The sequence below is a fragment of the Coturnix japonica genome, chromosome 8 (genome assembly GCF_054131305.1).
Source record: "Coturnix japonica strain WE chromosome 8, WE-NBRP24, whole genome shotgun sequence".
In the NCBI taxonomy this organism is placed as follows: Eukaryota; Metazoa; Chordata; class Aves; order Galliformes; family Phasianidae; genus Coturnix; species Coturnix japonica.
Genome location: NC_140670.1, coordinates 24,417,934 through 24,431,783, shown reverse-complemented (window position 1 = coordinate 24,431,783; position 13,850 = coordinate 24,417,934). Strand labels below are relative to the sequence as shown.

The window sequence follows — 13,850 nt, the reverse complement described above, 5'->3', positions numbered from 1 at the left end:
GGCTATCCAAGCACGTATGTTTGTTCCAGAATTTCCAGATGTTAAAATACATCCATACATCTTTGTGCTATCGTGGGCTGGCAGAGGAGTCAAACATATTATTTGCAATTGAGTGAGTGCTTGAGTTGCTCTAATCTCCAAAGTGGATTGTGCTGTTGTGCTGTGCAAAAGATCCCCGTCCTGACCCAGCAGAGGCTGTGCTGCAGTGGTAACCCCCATTAAGGCACAAACTATGGCTTTGTCTGGATCCAAACAAAATGGGTATGGCTGGAAAACAATCACCTCAGTTCCATCATTCACTAATGATGGGAAGTAGTACATCCATTTCACTTACCTTCTTTGAAACTGGATTAATAGTCAGATGAAGTCAAGGGCAGACTCTTCACTGACTTAAGGGAGCTGTCTTAGTTCCTTAGCTATTATTTAGTACAGTGAATGTGTACTGCATGACAAGGGAAAATGATCCATATTACACAAACTTTTACTCTTCTAAATTATCTACATTCCTTTTATGGCACTGTTTCCCATAACTGTGGTATCTTAGGGAGTTTATTTTGTTATGGTGCAGAGGAGATCATTCTCCTCCCAAACTTTTCCATATACACCTTTCAGCTGTGTTTTTTCGCTCCTTTGGTGCAGCTGTAGCCTTAGTGCCTGTCAGCCTGTGTCTGGCAGATCTGTCTTCTTAAGAACTCCTTGGCTTCCTTCCTAAGGCAGGGCAAGGAAATGACACTTTTGATACAATCCCTTCCATAGCAGAAGTTTCTCTGGAGTGTGGGGTTCCTCTCCCTTTCCATTAAACCTGTGTGTCCTCATAGACTCCTATGAACATTAAGATGTTCTGAGTATAAAGGAGCCATTTCTCATCCACCTCTTAAAATCTTCAGCCTTTGCTTTTTTTCTAAGTGGTACTTTCTCAGGAGTTCTTGACACTCATGTGTGAATTTGCTGTGCATTTGGAGAGCGACTTGAAAAGCTTTTAGTGAATAAATCTCTAACAGCCCTCAGTCTGAGGTTCTCACCAGATACTGTGTCATTGGGGGAGAGATTACAAAGAGTTTTAGCATAAATCTGGAAAGTTTTCCAAGAATGAACCTGAGCCAGTTGCTTCCTTCCTCCCTTCCTTCATCTTACCTCCATAGAGCTTTTATTTGGCACCCATGGGAAAGTCCAGGTTGTTATTTATTGAAAGCAGGGAATCAAGGCAAGAAGGTGGTCTGGAAGCCATGCTCATTCCCAGAATCACGCCGTTTCTTTTGTGTGTGAAATAGAAGATTGTCTCTCACTCTTAGTCTCTGCTCATTGTTCTCTTGTTGTAGAAGCAGCCACGCTTGAAGTTATCATCTCATATCTTGACAATTTTCCCACCCCAGCAAACAAGATGATCTCCATCTATGTTTATCTTTAATCTTATCCTGTTGCCTCTGCTTCCTTATGTGATTTCATAAAGTGTCCCTTATGCTTCTCTTGGAGAAATTTAGAGAAGCACAGAAAGATCCTTGTGATGAGAAAGTGTGCTCCCAGAGGTATGTAGCAGGTAGGAAAGAAATAATGATTGCAAGATACGTGTATGCTATTGCTATGGGGGTCAGAGTTAAGGTTAATTAAATGTCTTCACTGCATATTGTTTTCCCCTTAAGGTGTTTGAGAGCCTTCTAAGAGAGCCATTAACTTTGAACGGCGAAGGTTTTTAATGAATGCTTTTATTGATTGTTCTTGCAACAGGTTTGGTCTTAACTACAGGTACTCTTCATGTATTCTGCCTTGAAGTTACGTTTGAATCTTCCCAATGCAGTGTTAGTAACCGGTAAATGTTTAATCAGATACAGCATAGAAATATTCCTTTTTTTTTTTTTTAAACAAAGCCATTTTTTTTTTCCTTTTTCTTCTGCCTTCATACAAACATAATAAGAATACAATAGTCTGAGAATTACATACGGCTAACAAATGTGGCTCCTACCAAACTAGACAATTAAGCCATCAGAATGTGAACGGTTTGGCTGTATGCGAAAATACCTGGTTTGGAATTTCATACATTATACGAGCTTTAATATTAAAAAGACCACTTTTGCATCTAGATAAAGTCTAAGAATTGTTAGGACTCTTGTTTATAACCTGCATGTTAGTGTGAAAAATGTAAATGGATATTAAGTAGGAGCATTTGTGATTCATTCTTTCTATACGTGTGAGCATTTCTTTTCAACATGTTTCTCAGCTTGCATGAAAACTACAGTTTCGCTGCCATGGAAATGAGAAATAGTGAGAGTTAATGGAATGATGAATCCCCATTGCTTTAAGACTTTCAATCAGAGCTGGCTGCCTCAGAGAGTTACTGTTTTCTGTACAGGAGGAAGTAGAGGAGGTAGTGACATCTGTCTTTCTATAAAGACCTATGTCTTTGTTTAAAGCCCTTTTCTGACCTTGAAATGATGTCTGTGATACAAACAGATTTGGTTGTTTTTATCTACAGTCAGCTTCCCAGTTCTACTGAAGGTCTCATGTTGGGTCTGAATGTCTTTGGGAATGCTGTTGGATGGGCACTGGTTCCTCTAGAGTTCATTTGGCGTTAATTAGGCATCTGTGAACTTAACAGGAATCTTAGCAGAGGTATGTGTGCCCTTACCACTGCCTGTTAGTCATATATCAAAACCTCTCAGGTCTCTCGTTATTACAAAAGGAAACGTTCAGCCCTGCTCCTGTTCAGACGATCTATTGGCTCTGTGTTAGAAAATACAACAGCACAGATCTGAGAGCATTAGTTAAAGACGTGAAGAATCACACCCTATGTTGTAAACGTAAATTTTTGTGAATTATATTTTATTTAAGTACGCTTGGGAAATTTACATATAGATTAAACTCTAAATATACGAAATGTCAGCCTGTTTACATCCTAATGCCTTCACATCAGACGGTGTATGGATTGGGTTCAGTGCTGGAGCATTCCCCTCATTACCTTTAACTAACACGTTACAACAATGAGGGTTAAAAGGAAACCTTACAGGCCAGAGACATGCTGGGGAGGTGTTTGAATTGGTTGGACTTTGTTATGAACTTGTCAGAATTTTAATGCGCGTTGCCTGAAAAGCTAATGAGTCTCCATCTGGAGACATATCACTGATTACAGGCTTAATTATTTCTCTTACCTGAACAGCTCTGTTCTTTGTTCACACTCACTTCTGTAAAAGCAGCAGCAGTAGTGTCAACTTGAAGGCTGTTATTCCTCAGACGTGCATTCCATACAGGCAAACACCTTGTTCCTTTGTGTCTTTGTCTTCTTTCCCCTCTAATTTTTATTTCTTGGGCATTTGAAATGCTTCCTCCCCAAGGTGATCTTGTAGTGGTTAGCAGTTAATCAGGGAGGATGTATAGATACTACCCATATTTGTGTCTTCATGGATGGGGCAGCGAAATCTAATAGCCATTGCACCCGAGGGTCACAACAGTGGGATAATTTAGAGTGATCATTCCAACTGAAGTAGAACAGCACTGAAGGAGGAAGCATTCAGAGCAAAAGAGGGCTTTGCTGCAGGGTTTAGAAACCAGAAGCAGTAGAGGAGGTTCCCAAAGATAGCATAACTAATCAGTGCATTTCAGTTAGTGTGTTTATTCCTCCATTGGTGTAAGGGCTTGGTTTTGATGGGCACTTTCATTTTTCAGTGTGCCAGCTGTCATACTTTTCCCTGCCCTTTTGCTTTACTCCCATGAGCTGAAGCCAACCGCTCTGGAGTGACCAGGTCCCCTCCAGCTTTGTGTCATGGAGGCATCAGGACATAAACACTGATGAGGCAATGGGTGTAGCTGTGTAATAATGAGGGCACTGAGGTCTCAGTTTACTTTGTAGGAATGCAACAGTGATGTTTTGACTTGCTGTAGACACTGATTCTGTGCAAGCAACAACCAGTTTCAAAGAGATGAAAAAATTGGTTTTCCTTGCTTGGCTAAAACATCCATTGGAGAAGGTAAGTACCTATGCCCTGCTCCTGTAGGCAGCCAGAAAAATGTCCCCAGGTCTTCCAGGCAGCTGTGAAATGAAAATTTTCTCCTAGCAGATGATACATTCCCCTAATTAGTTACAGCCCAGTGGCCACTGTCAAACACTTATTAATTATTCCTCTATTTTTTCCTTTCTAGCACCTGCAAGAAGATTTTGCCTTCAATAAACAGCACTTTATTGACCAGCAGTTTGTTATTGATTTCTGCATTCAATAAAAATGTGGTAAATGGGGACATTAAATTACGCTACAGCTCTCACTTTCAGAAAATCCAAGGGAGAATGGGATGCTCTGATATGTTTTGTTAGCATACATATGATAAAAGGAGAGAATTTGTCTGAGTGAGAGACTACCAGAAATGTATCTGCTTCAGTTGCTAATTGGATCTGCCACAGGCATGTGCTAACACATGTGCGCACAGACTTGTGAAGTCCATTTATTCTCATTCGGATGAAAAGTTAACTGTAAGGCCATGCTATGACATTCATCAGGCACAACCTTGGGAACAAGCCCCTCTTGCAATCAGACCAGACACAAAGCATGATGTGGGGAAGAGTTCTGGGGTTCATTTTGTTCAGGTTTGCATGGGTTGGTAGGGTTTGCACTAACAGTTGTATTATGTGGAAACTGGTGGAATTTCCAGATTTCTAATACTGAATTCAGTGAGTTTCTAATACTGAAGCTTCTGGGAGACTCCACCTTTGCACAGACAGCTTTGGGATTCTTGAAGATGAATATCTTAAAATTAAGCATCCTTCCCATCTAGAAGTGTAAACTTCATTTGCCCACACAAAGCTTGCCTTGACCTACACCAACCACAAAGTTACCTTAGTTCTAGAACAGGAGTGTGTGATTGGAAACTCGTTAGTGAGAGTAAAATCTGGTGTGAGGAGAAAGGCAGGTGGGAGTGCTGAGTAACAGTGAAAGTACAAATGATGTCAGTCCTTTCTGTATACTGGATAAGGTGAGGTTTCTTTTTTCTTGTTCAGATAGCTCTGGGTTTGGAAAAGGAAAAAAAGAACATGCCCTTGCTTTGCTAACTGTGTGATTTCTTCCCTTTCAGGTCTGTAATACACAGATATGGGATTCCTGATTCTCCTTCCATGCTTGTGGAGATCAGAACAAATTGATTTTGAGCTCCATGGAATTACCTGGTGGTGGGGCTGTGGAAATGGGATGTTTGCCTCTTTGCCTACTCCAGCCTTCTGTAACTTCATTCCTTTGTGTGTTGGCTTTTATGATGTGGGTTAGAGAACATGCCATGGTGACCTTGCTCTGCTACTGCTGCCTACATGGCTGTGCTGGGGGCACAGCTGTTAGCATTTGAGGCCTGGGGGAGAAGGGGAGTGGAGGATCCCTGCTCCTCTATTGCCAGGAGGGGACAAGGGAAGGGGCTGGGGCTCCCATATCAGCAACCCTGACCTGAGATCTCAGTTCTCACTGGTGCATCTTCTTCTTTCGGAGGCGGCTGTGAAGACAGAGAAACAAATTGTGGTATCCAGACATGAGAAATCCTTGTGCTTAGACTGATGTTTGCATAGAACGGAGGAGGAAAAATGGGGTTTGTGCCTTGGTGACTCCACAAGCTCTGTGGCCCCAGGACACCTTAAAAAGCCCTCCTGGAGCTTGAACTGCTTTTCTGTTTTTCCCTGGGACCTTGAGTCTGTTGGACCATTAATTTGTCATTTTTTACCAACACACCAATTCACTTAACGTTCTCCCACACTGTCTCCTTCCCAGCTCTCGCTCGGTCCATTTAGTTGATTGCCGTGTACTCCTGTTAGTGCTCTGTTGGGCTGCTGATGTATGTTTAGTAACTCTCCATAGCAGACTAGTTCTAAAAAAATAGAGTTAAGGGTTTTTGGCGCGGGGAGCTGAAAGCCAAGGGCTCGGATTGCAGGGGGAGCCCTGCCTTTGCCTCCAGTCGTGTGGGGTTGACAAGAGGAATTTTTGGTCCATGCCTTCGCATTAGTCAAACAGCTTTTGGGTTTTTTTCTTTCCTGATTAACTGTACTTTGACAATCATGCTTGGTGATGATCGGAGCAGCTCTGCATATAATGGATATACTCAGGTAATTACCTCTTCTGTTTAAAAAGGCCTGCTGGACAAATAAACTTCCCTTTCTTTTTCTGAGAGGAGGGAGAAATGAAATATTGACCGCACCCTGAGAGCCCCTACGTGTGTCATACACACAGGTGCAGGGGAGCAGATCTCATTCTCCTGCCCTACAGCCCTGTGGTTGGCCCTGAGCATCCCACCCTGCAGTAGCCTCATGCTGACACAGAGCAATGTAATAGCAAAATCTGTTAATGGGTTACGCTTGGTGCTTTCATGGCCCAAACCAGTCAGGCTCCATTTCCCTCCCACACATAGCATGCTGTTTTACAGCTTTCTCATGCCTCGGGTGAGCAGAACCTTCCTCTTGTTTTCAGCTCTGGCAGCAGAGTTACTGCATCCCACCCTGAATGGAGATGCTCGGCTGTAGGGCAGCCCCACGGTGTGGGTGGGATGAGCTGAACCCAACCACAGAACAAAGTGCTCTTGGCTTCTACTTGACCCAGGCTCAGCAGAAGCATGAGCACAAGGGTCTGGTCTGCAGACGTTAAATGGGGTCAAACTACACTGCTCCTGCCGAAATGATTGCTCGGTGGGTGGCAGAGCGAAATTGCTCCAGCTCAGATTGAAAAGTGAGCAAAGCCAGCAGAGGTTTTCTTTGAAAGTGCCGACCTGGCAGGGGCTCTGAACAGGTCACATTTCTAAGGGCTGGGTAAAAGGCACTGCGGAATGATAGTGGTAGTTACTCTCAGAGTAGGGTTTGCTGCTGCATCTCATCCTTTGTGTGCCTTACCTCTATGCCATCATTTATGTGCATTGCCAAGGGAGTGGATCAGCTGCAAAACCTGCTAATGAATGTAACAAGGTGTTTTCTAAAGTATAACCATAGGTTTAAAATTTTATGTCTGTGGTAGCAGGAGTTATTTGGTGGATTTTCTTTGCTTATGATTAGGTTTCCATTCCTGAAGTCTCCTCAGGAAGAATAATTAGGAGGGATCATTTTTCAAGGAGGGTTCATGCATATGATTAATTTATTGCACTCCAGCGATTCACTGTGTATCATCTGAGTGATGGGGACTGTCTGTTTGTGTGTTCCTAGTGCCAAGCATGTATATGGGGCTTGGCTAACATGCATTTACATAGCAGTACATTTCTGTATCATGAATTTTCCAAAAATAAGTGAAAAAGCCATTGATCTTCATGGAATTGCTCATATTTTTGCTATTCCTTCACTGTTATTGTATTGCAGCACTCAGACTGTAACCTGGCTATATATCCTAAAGGTGGTAGTGCAGTTGCTTAAGTTAACCTTCCTTGGCAGTCACTTTTCAGGCCGTATCTTATCAGCAGTGAAGGCTTTGCCCCCAGCTGTCACACAATTCATCGTTTTGTGATCTCCCCCTCCCGAAAAATTCTTGATGGTTTATAGAGTAAAAACTTGCTTTTGATCTGATGAGTTTTGTTCCTGTAAATGCTGCTCTTCTCTGTGTCTAGCACCGAAGAATTATTTCTCCTTTCACTAGCTTTATTTTGATTATTCTTCTTTCTTATGTAGCAGATTTACTGAAATGCATCATGTCTTCTTGTGCAGAGTGATTCCGAGAGAGTTCTGCAGTAAATGAGTGAAGAAACTGCTGGCACAGGACTGCTGAATTCCAGAGGTATGGGATCTTTTCTCAACCTTGTGTCCAACTCAATTGACTTCTGTGTGGTTCTTCATTTTTAAGACTCTTTTTTTCCAAGGCCTTCTTTTAGAGGCTGTTTCTTCTGAGAAGTGGAAGGTTCAGTGTGTATGCACACCCATGTACGCACATGCACATATGTATCTGTGTGCATGTGGACACATGAATTCCCTACATGTACGATGTTTCTGGCTGATGGAACAGTGCCAGGATAAGATGGAAATGCCATTCCTTTTGGTACCCAGCTCTAATTCCTCATTGATACACAGTCTTATACCAAGTCCTTTTCAAACTAATGTTCTTCCAACTTAATTGCCATTGTGAATACTCTGTTCACATGAGCAGAGCTCACCAGGGCTGTGCTGCACCCAGTGAGATCACTGCTCACAGCTCAGCTGGCTTCCATTGCAATACAGGTGCTGTCCTTCCATGGTAGGAGCCCCAGAGGAGCAACCTGGTCAAAACAGCCTTCTGATCTGCTGGGCTCATACCCACAGTTCTCTATAGATTTAGTCATGGTGATGGCTGAGAGCCAGAGAGATTATGAGTTTATTTTTCTTTTGTATTTCAGAGTGTTATTTGTTACTATATTTATATTGCAGCAATGACAATGAGGAGGAGACTGCATGGGAAGAAGCCTTGGCATCTTCCTACCTGAATTTTTAGCACAGAGGAGCCTCTTAAAGAGGTCATCCTATAACTGTCTGTTTCCTGGTTCCTTTCACCTATTGGATTTCACGACTATTGGATGTGCTAAAAGCCAGGAGAGACTCTCCTGACACCTTTTCAGCTTTTGCTGTGCCAGCAAACAGGGTAGTGACGTGAGCCAGCTTTCTTCACTAATTGGGAAGAGGTTGAGAAGCCTCAGGTTGAGTGCACCAGTGCATCTTTGCCCAGGACACTTGTTTACAGGTGCAGTACTGTACCTTTTGGGTTGACCTGCCCTAAGAGTGGGTGTAAAGCACGCTGCCTTATTTTCATCCTGGCAGTGCACTCCCTAGGCTAATGATGCAGAAGGAGAAAGGGACCACTAAGGAGCACATAAGGAAAATCTACTCCTGACCTTTAATATCTAGCTTCCTGACAATGTCACTTTGCATGTAGCAGATGGGACTATTGTGGTTTTTAATATGTCTGAAAAATGTAAGAAAAGGAGAGAGACGACAGGGCTTGTTTTGAAACACAGTGGAACAGCAAATGCTTTTGCTCATATCTTCAAGGATTTGCTAACACTCTCTTGTACACTCATTTCTCTTGTATTATTCTGTCTCACCTGTGCTTTTTGGGTGATGATGTGAGCTTGTCAGAGCTGAGGATCACACAGCTTTTGGGAAGCATCATCATAACCTCATCCCTCCAATAGATCCAGTTTGGAAGGCACGGATATATAGGATAACATACAAGCATACAGAATAGTGGCCGTGTGCCTCCGTTTTTATCTTTAAAATAAATAAAAAAGTTATGATGTAATATTTATAGGCTTGTAATTTGCTCTTAATGCATTCCTTTCGGTCACATTGCTATCTGCTATAGGGGAGCAGCTCTCTGCCCTCAATGATTTGCACAGGGACTGGTGACGTAGCTGCTTGTGATCAGAAGAGGCATTTGTCTGTGTTATTTCCCATTAAGCTCTTAAAATAGCAAATATTTTGGTCTGTCTGCTATGTCTCTATATAAAGACGTGCATATGTATTTGTTTTTAGAGCTGAGTGAATAATTGGGAACAAATAATTTATTTAACGTGTTTTCCTTTAGCTGAATCTACAAAGAAATGCAGTGTAATTGGGAAAGCAGCTCCGTGCCTCTCACTGCAGAGTCTGTGAGAAGGGCTGATACAAAACTTGCCTGCGAGTCATTTCTGAAGAAAATATTCTTCTTCATTAGAAATCAGGGGAAAAAAAAGTTTTCTGCATTTCTTCCTTCCAAGGAAAACATTTATTTATTTATCTGTTATGAGCAAAAACAAGAGGAGCCAAGGAGTGGGAAGCATCTTCTCCAAAACAATTCATTTTCAAGGCTCAGGTCAAGGATTTCTTGCACTAAAGAACAGGATTGGGATCTCTGCTGTGCAGCCAAAGACCTGACAATGTCTAAGTTCTTGTGCGCATAGCACAGCATGCAACATGTGGCTGAGAATAACCTTCTTGGTGGCAAAACACAACCCAGAGAACCATTTCTCTAAATATTAATTCAATCACGGGGTTGAGGAGGAGCGTGTTTGAACAGAAGTGACCTTATACCATTGGCACCTAATGACACAACAAAGCCTGATATTTTCTGCTGTTCTTCTCAGCTCCAGTGGGTCATTTTAAGCTGGGAATTAAAGCTCTCTGTCTCACATCAGCGAACGCCTGCTATTATTTGATAGCAGGACCACTCTCCTTTTTCACTGCCAAAAGCTGCTGTGGGAACCATCAGCTCTGTGGTCTTATCAAGGCATTTGTTGTGGAGTTCCACAGTAAGGGCACAGGACAAAACTGATTGCTAATTGAGTATCTCTCCTTGCTTTGAGCTTCATCCCTGTTGCCTTCACCTGGTCACGGTCCTTTTCATCTAAGCTGTATCAGTTCATTACAGTGGGGCAAAATACATATTCATTTGTTTGGGAAGTAGCTTTACACCAAGTGTGTTTTTTTTGCATCTCACTGAAAGTTAATGGCCGTGAACTTCATTGTCTGAAAAATTTATTTGGTGTTACGATTATCATAATGTCTCTTGGGGTGCATTTATCATTCATGCTTCTGAAGTGAGTCCTGTGGAAAACAAAGGTTGACATATCTGTTTCCCTGTTCAATTAGCAGCATTAGCTGCTCTTAAAATATTAATCTTCCAAGTTCAGTTGCAAAAGAATTTGTGGAAAGAAGACAGCCCAGGGCTACGGGGATGCAGGAATGCAAGATCTCTTTGCAACTGTGCTATAATCCTGAATGAAAACACTTTTAACAATAAGTATGCTGCAGTTCTTTGATACCTTCTGTCTCGGGATTACAAAGCATCTCAAATATCTCAAACCATTGCCTATGTTCTCCTTAATAATTCAAGGCCACACAGAGCCAAATGATTGACTCCAGATTGTTGGGAGGATCAGAGGAGCTACAGAGAGTAGAATCTGGTCTACTTCATAAAACTTTTCTTCAACTCCTTGCTCTATTTGTTCTTTGAAAATAAACCTATTCCCTCAGCTCACCCTGCCCTGTTCTGTAGCTGTTTTACATGCAGGACTCTGTGGCCAGCTCTTATTTTGCTTTTCACAGAGTAATGGGGTAGCATGGCACCTGCAGCTAAGACATGAAACCTGGAGTTTGCTGCAGTGTGTGTTGGGATCTCAGGATGTGGTGTTTTGAAATTCGATTTCTATAGTTAGTCTTCCAAATAAGCAACGTGCTACTTATCTTAAAACTGCTATAAACAAGTTTCATCATAGCAGGCCTTGCCTGAATGCATCCTGCACACCCCAGATAAGTACGAGCTACAGCTTACTTGGATGCACGCTTGTCTGGTGGGTGGCAGCTTAGTTCATGTCTTCTGAATGCTCATACTCACATCTGCTGGAACTTGTATCTTTACTCTGAGGCCCATAGGCAGTAATCTGTGCATCTGAAGACAGACAGTGTTGACATCTGGATGTAAGTGCTGAAGTTTGAGTACCATTCTTTGGTTTCCTTTGGTGGAATTATGGCTAAATTTAGGCTCTGGGGGTGCTGAGTGCAATGTGTAGCACTAACCCAGATGGTCCCTCTGTGTCCTTATACTCCTCCATTCTTCATTTGTTGTTTTACCAAAGAAAAGTGCTGAAGGCAAGAATTTTTTTTGATTCCTTGTTTGCAAAAGATCCAATAAGAGCTTGTCTTATGAATGAGTCCTCAAGGCACTGCCACAGTAACATAAGTGATAAATAGTAATAATTATGATAATAACGGAGATGGCATTTATTAGCAGAGACACTAATAGAGTTCTAATAAGAATCACAACTGAGTGATGCTTCTTAATCAGAATTAATGATGTGTGTTGGAATACTTTAAGACAGGATGACGTTGATTCAGCAGCTGGGTAACCAACAGCATCCCAGACCTTCCTCCAAATAAGTTCAGGCCAAAGGTAATTAGCTAGAATGCAGATAATGAAATTCTATAAAGCTGCCCTTCCCTTCAGAGGTACAACTTTTTTATTGTAGTAGAGCTATTTATCACTGAATTATTGGAAAGAACACATGAATATGCTGTTAACCATTATTGCCATTGGAAGATGTGAATGTTTGTGCCACATTTTTGAATTTGGGTGCATGTATCAAGCACAAAATGCTTTGACATCGCATCCTCACCCTCCTCTGAAAACACTGAAAGAAATTGTCCTCAAAGCAGTGCTAGTAGAAGCCATGCACTAAGCAGACTGTGTCTTCTAAGTCAAAGCGGTCACCTCTGATTAGTAAACAGTAGTAGTATCACATACAAAATGCCGCCTTACCACAAGCTGACCTCCAGCTTATTACTTAGTACAAGACTAGGGAGATAAAAGAAGCCTTTAACATTCTGAAACGTTAAGCATTTAGTAATATTGTACATTTCAGCCCCCTTCTGAGGGAAATGGCCGACTAGCTGCTCTCTCCTCATGTCAAGGAGAACATAGCTCTGACTTTGCCTGTGCTGCTAAAACTACTCCTGTGTGGTGCCTTTCCAAGGTGGAGGCTGCTGGGGACACTGCTGATGCACAGATGAGCCACCCATGTATACAAAACTTACTGTCTCTAGAACCTGGAGACCTTCTCAATTGCAAGCACTAGCAGCTGCTGGATGTGGGCCATATCATGGGAGATGCTCACTGGGATGCACAGAGATGAAGTGGTTGAAGAAGTTCATGGCTGAGAAGCAGTCAGTGCTGAAGCAATGAGCTTCCTCTGCATCACCACAAAGTTTCTAGGGGCAAAGGGTGTCAGTGTAGAGAGTGCAACCGATGGCAAAGATGAGAGGTTTTCCTACTGGACGGATCTCTGTAATTCATCTGTAGATGTTCAGGAGCCAGGGATGTGTCTTGATAACAGAGAGGACCATCTCCCAGTGGTGTAAAAGTGACATTTTTATGTGTTATGTTTTGAATATTGCTGTGCTTTGTGCTTTCCTGGGGGATGGAGAGCCCAGTAGAAGTTCACTCTATTAGCTCATTGACATCATATATCTCCATTAGACAATAGTATCACCATGAGAGGAAAGTGACAAAGAAGTGACTGCTGTTGAATGATTCCCCCCCTGCTTTCTGGGGGTCTTTCCCTTAGTCCTGAATGCAGAACACATGGATGAAGCAACAATTGCTCCTCCTCTCTTTTTCCACTTGTGATATCCATGTAGTGGCATTTGGTCTCAGGTATGACTTCCAGTTCAGCATGTAAACTATATCCTCAATGGATTGTAATGCTCCTGCTGTGTCTCTACTAATGAGCAATCATGAGTTTCTTGATGTAAATCTCCTTGCATTCCTCCTTAATGGCGCTGAGTTTGTTACGATCATTGTTTTTCTGACACCCCATCTATTACGGTACCATTTATTTAGCAAGGGCTTTAAAAAAAAATAAAAATTATTGTACTCTGTTTTTGTTCCAGATGGCTTCTATAATTAGTTTATTACTTTTGCAGATGCAGTATGAAAACTGCAGGATGTGAGCCAACAATGGGGAGATGAAGCTAATGAAAGTGAGTTTTTAGTTGATTATTCACAATGTGGAGATAGATAAATACGTTGTGTATGTCAACTGAGCACAATCCAGAATGCGAAGTGTGTATCTGGAGCATTTGTTACCAAACAGTGTGTGTTGGGCATGACAATGTTCTTGCATTTACGAGAAGCCGAGACATTTAGGTGGACTCTCCTCATCTCTCCCACGTGGCCGTGTGTTGCACAGCCACTGAAGCAATGTAGAACAGTTTGCTGGGGTGTAAGGGAAGGAGGGGGATGAAGTGTGGTATAAAGACTGAATGTCAAGGCCAGGTTGTGCAGAGGGGCTAGCTAAGGTTTGGAGACCATGGCTGAGTTGTGCAAAGGGATTAGCTGAGGTTTTGAGCCCAAGGCTGTATTCTGCTTAGGGATCTGCCCTGTGCTTGTGTCAAAGCCTTAGGCTTCAGATCATGT

At 42.3% G+C, this 13,850-nt stretch overlaps 2 long non-coding RNA genes across 2 annotated transcripts; both read left to right on the top strand.

The window, feature by feature from the left end:
• The first annotated feature begins 3,834 nt into the window (after positions 1–3,834).
• Positions 3,835–4,180, top strand: LOC146759988 (uncharacterized). Its single transcript, XR_014948929.1, has 2 exons — positions 3,835–3,959; positions 4,132–4,180. It is a non-coding gene; the product is annotated as an uncharacterized LOC146759988 (long non-coding RNA).
• A 1,789-nt stretch (positions 4,181–5,969) lies between these two features.
• Positions 5,970–13,416, top strand: LOC146759987 (uncharacterized). The gene is made up of 3 exons (XR_014948928.1): positions 5,970–6,064; positions 7,640–7,709; positions 13,358–13,416. It is a non-coding gene; the product is annotated as an uncharacterized LOC146759987 (long non-coding RNA).
• Positions 13,417–13,850: the final 434 nt, after the last annotated feature.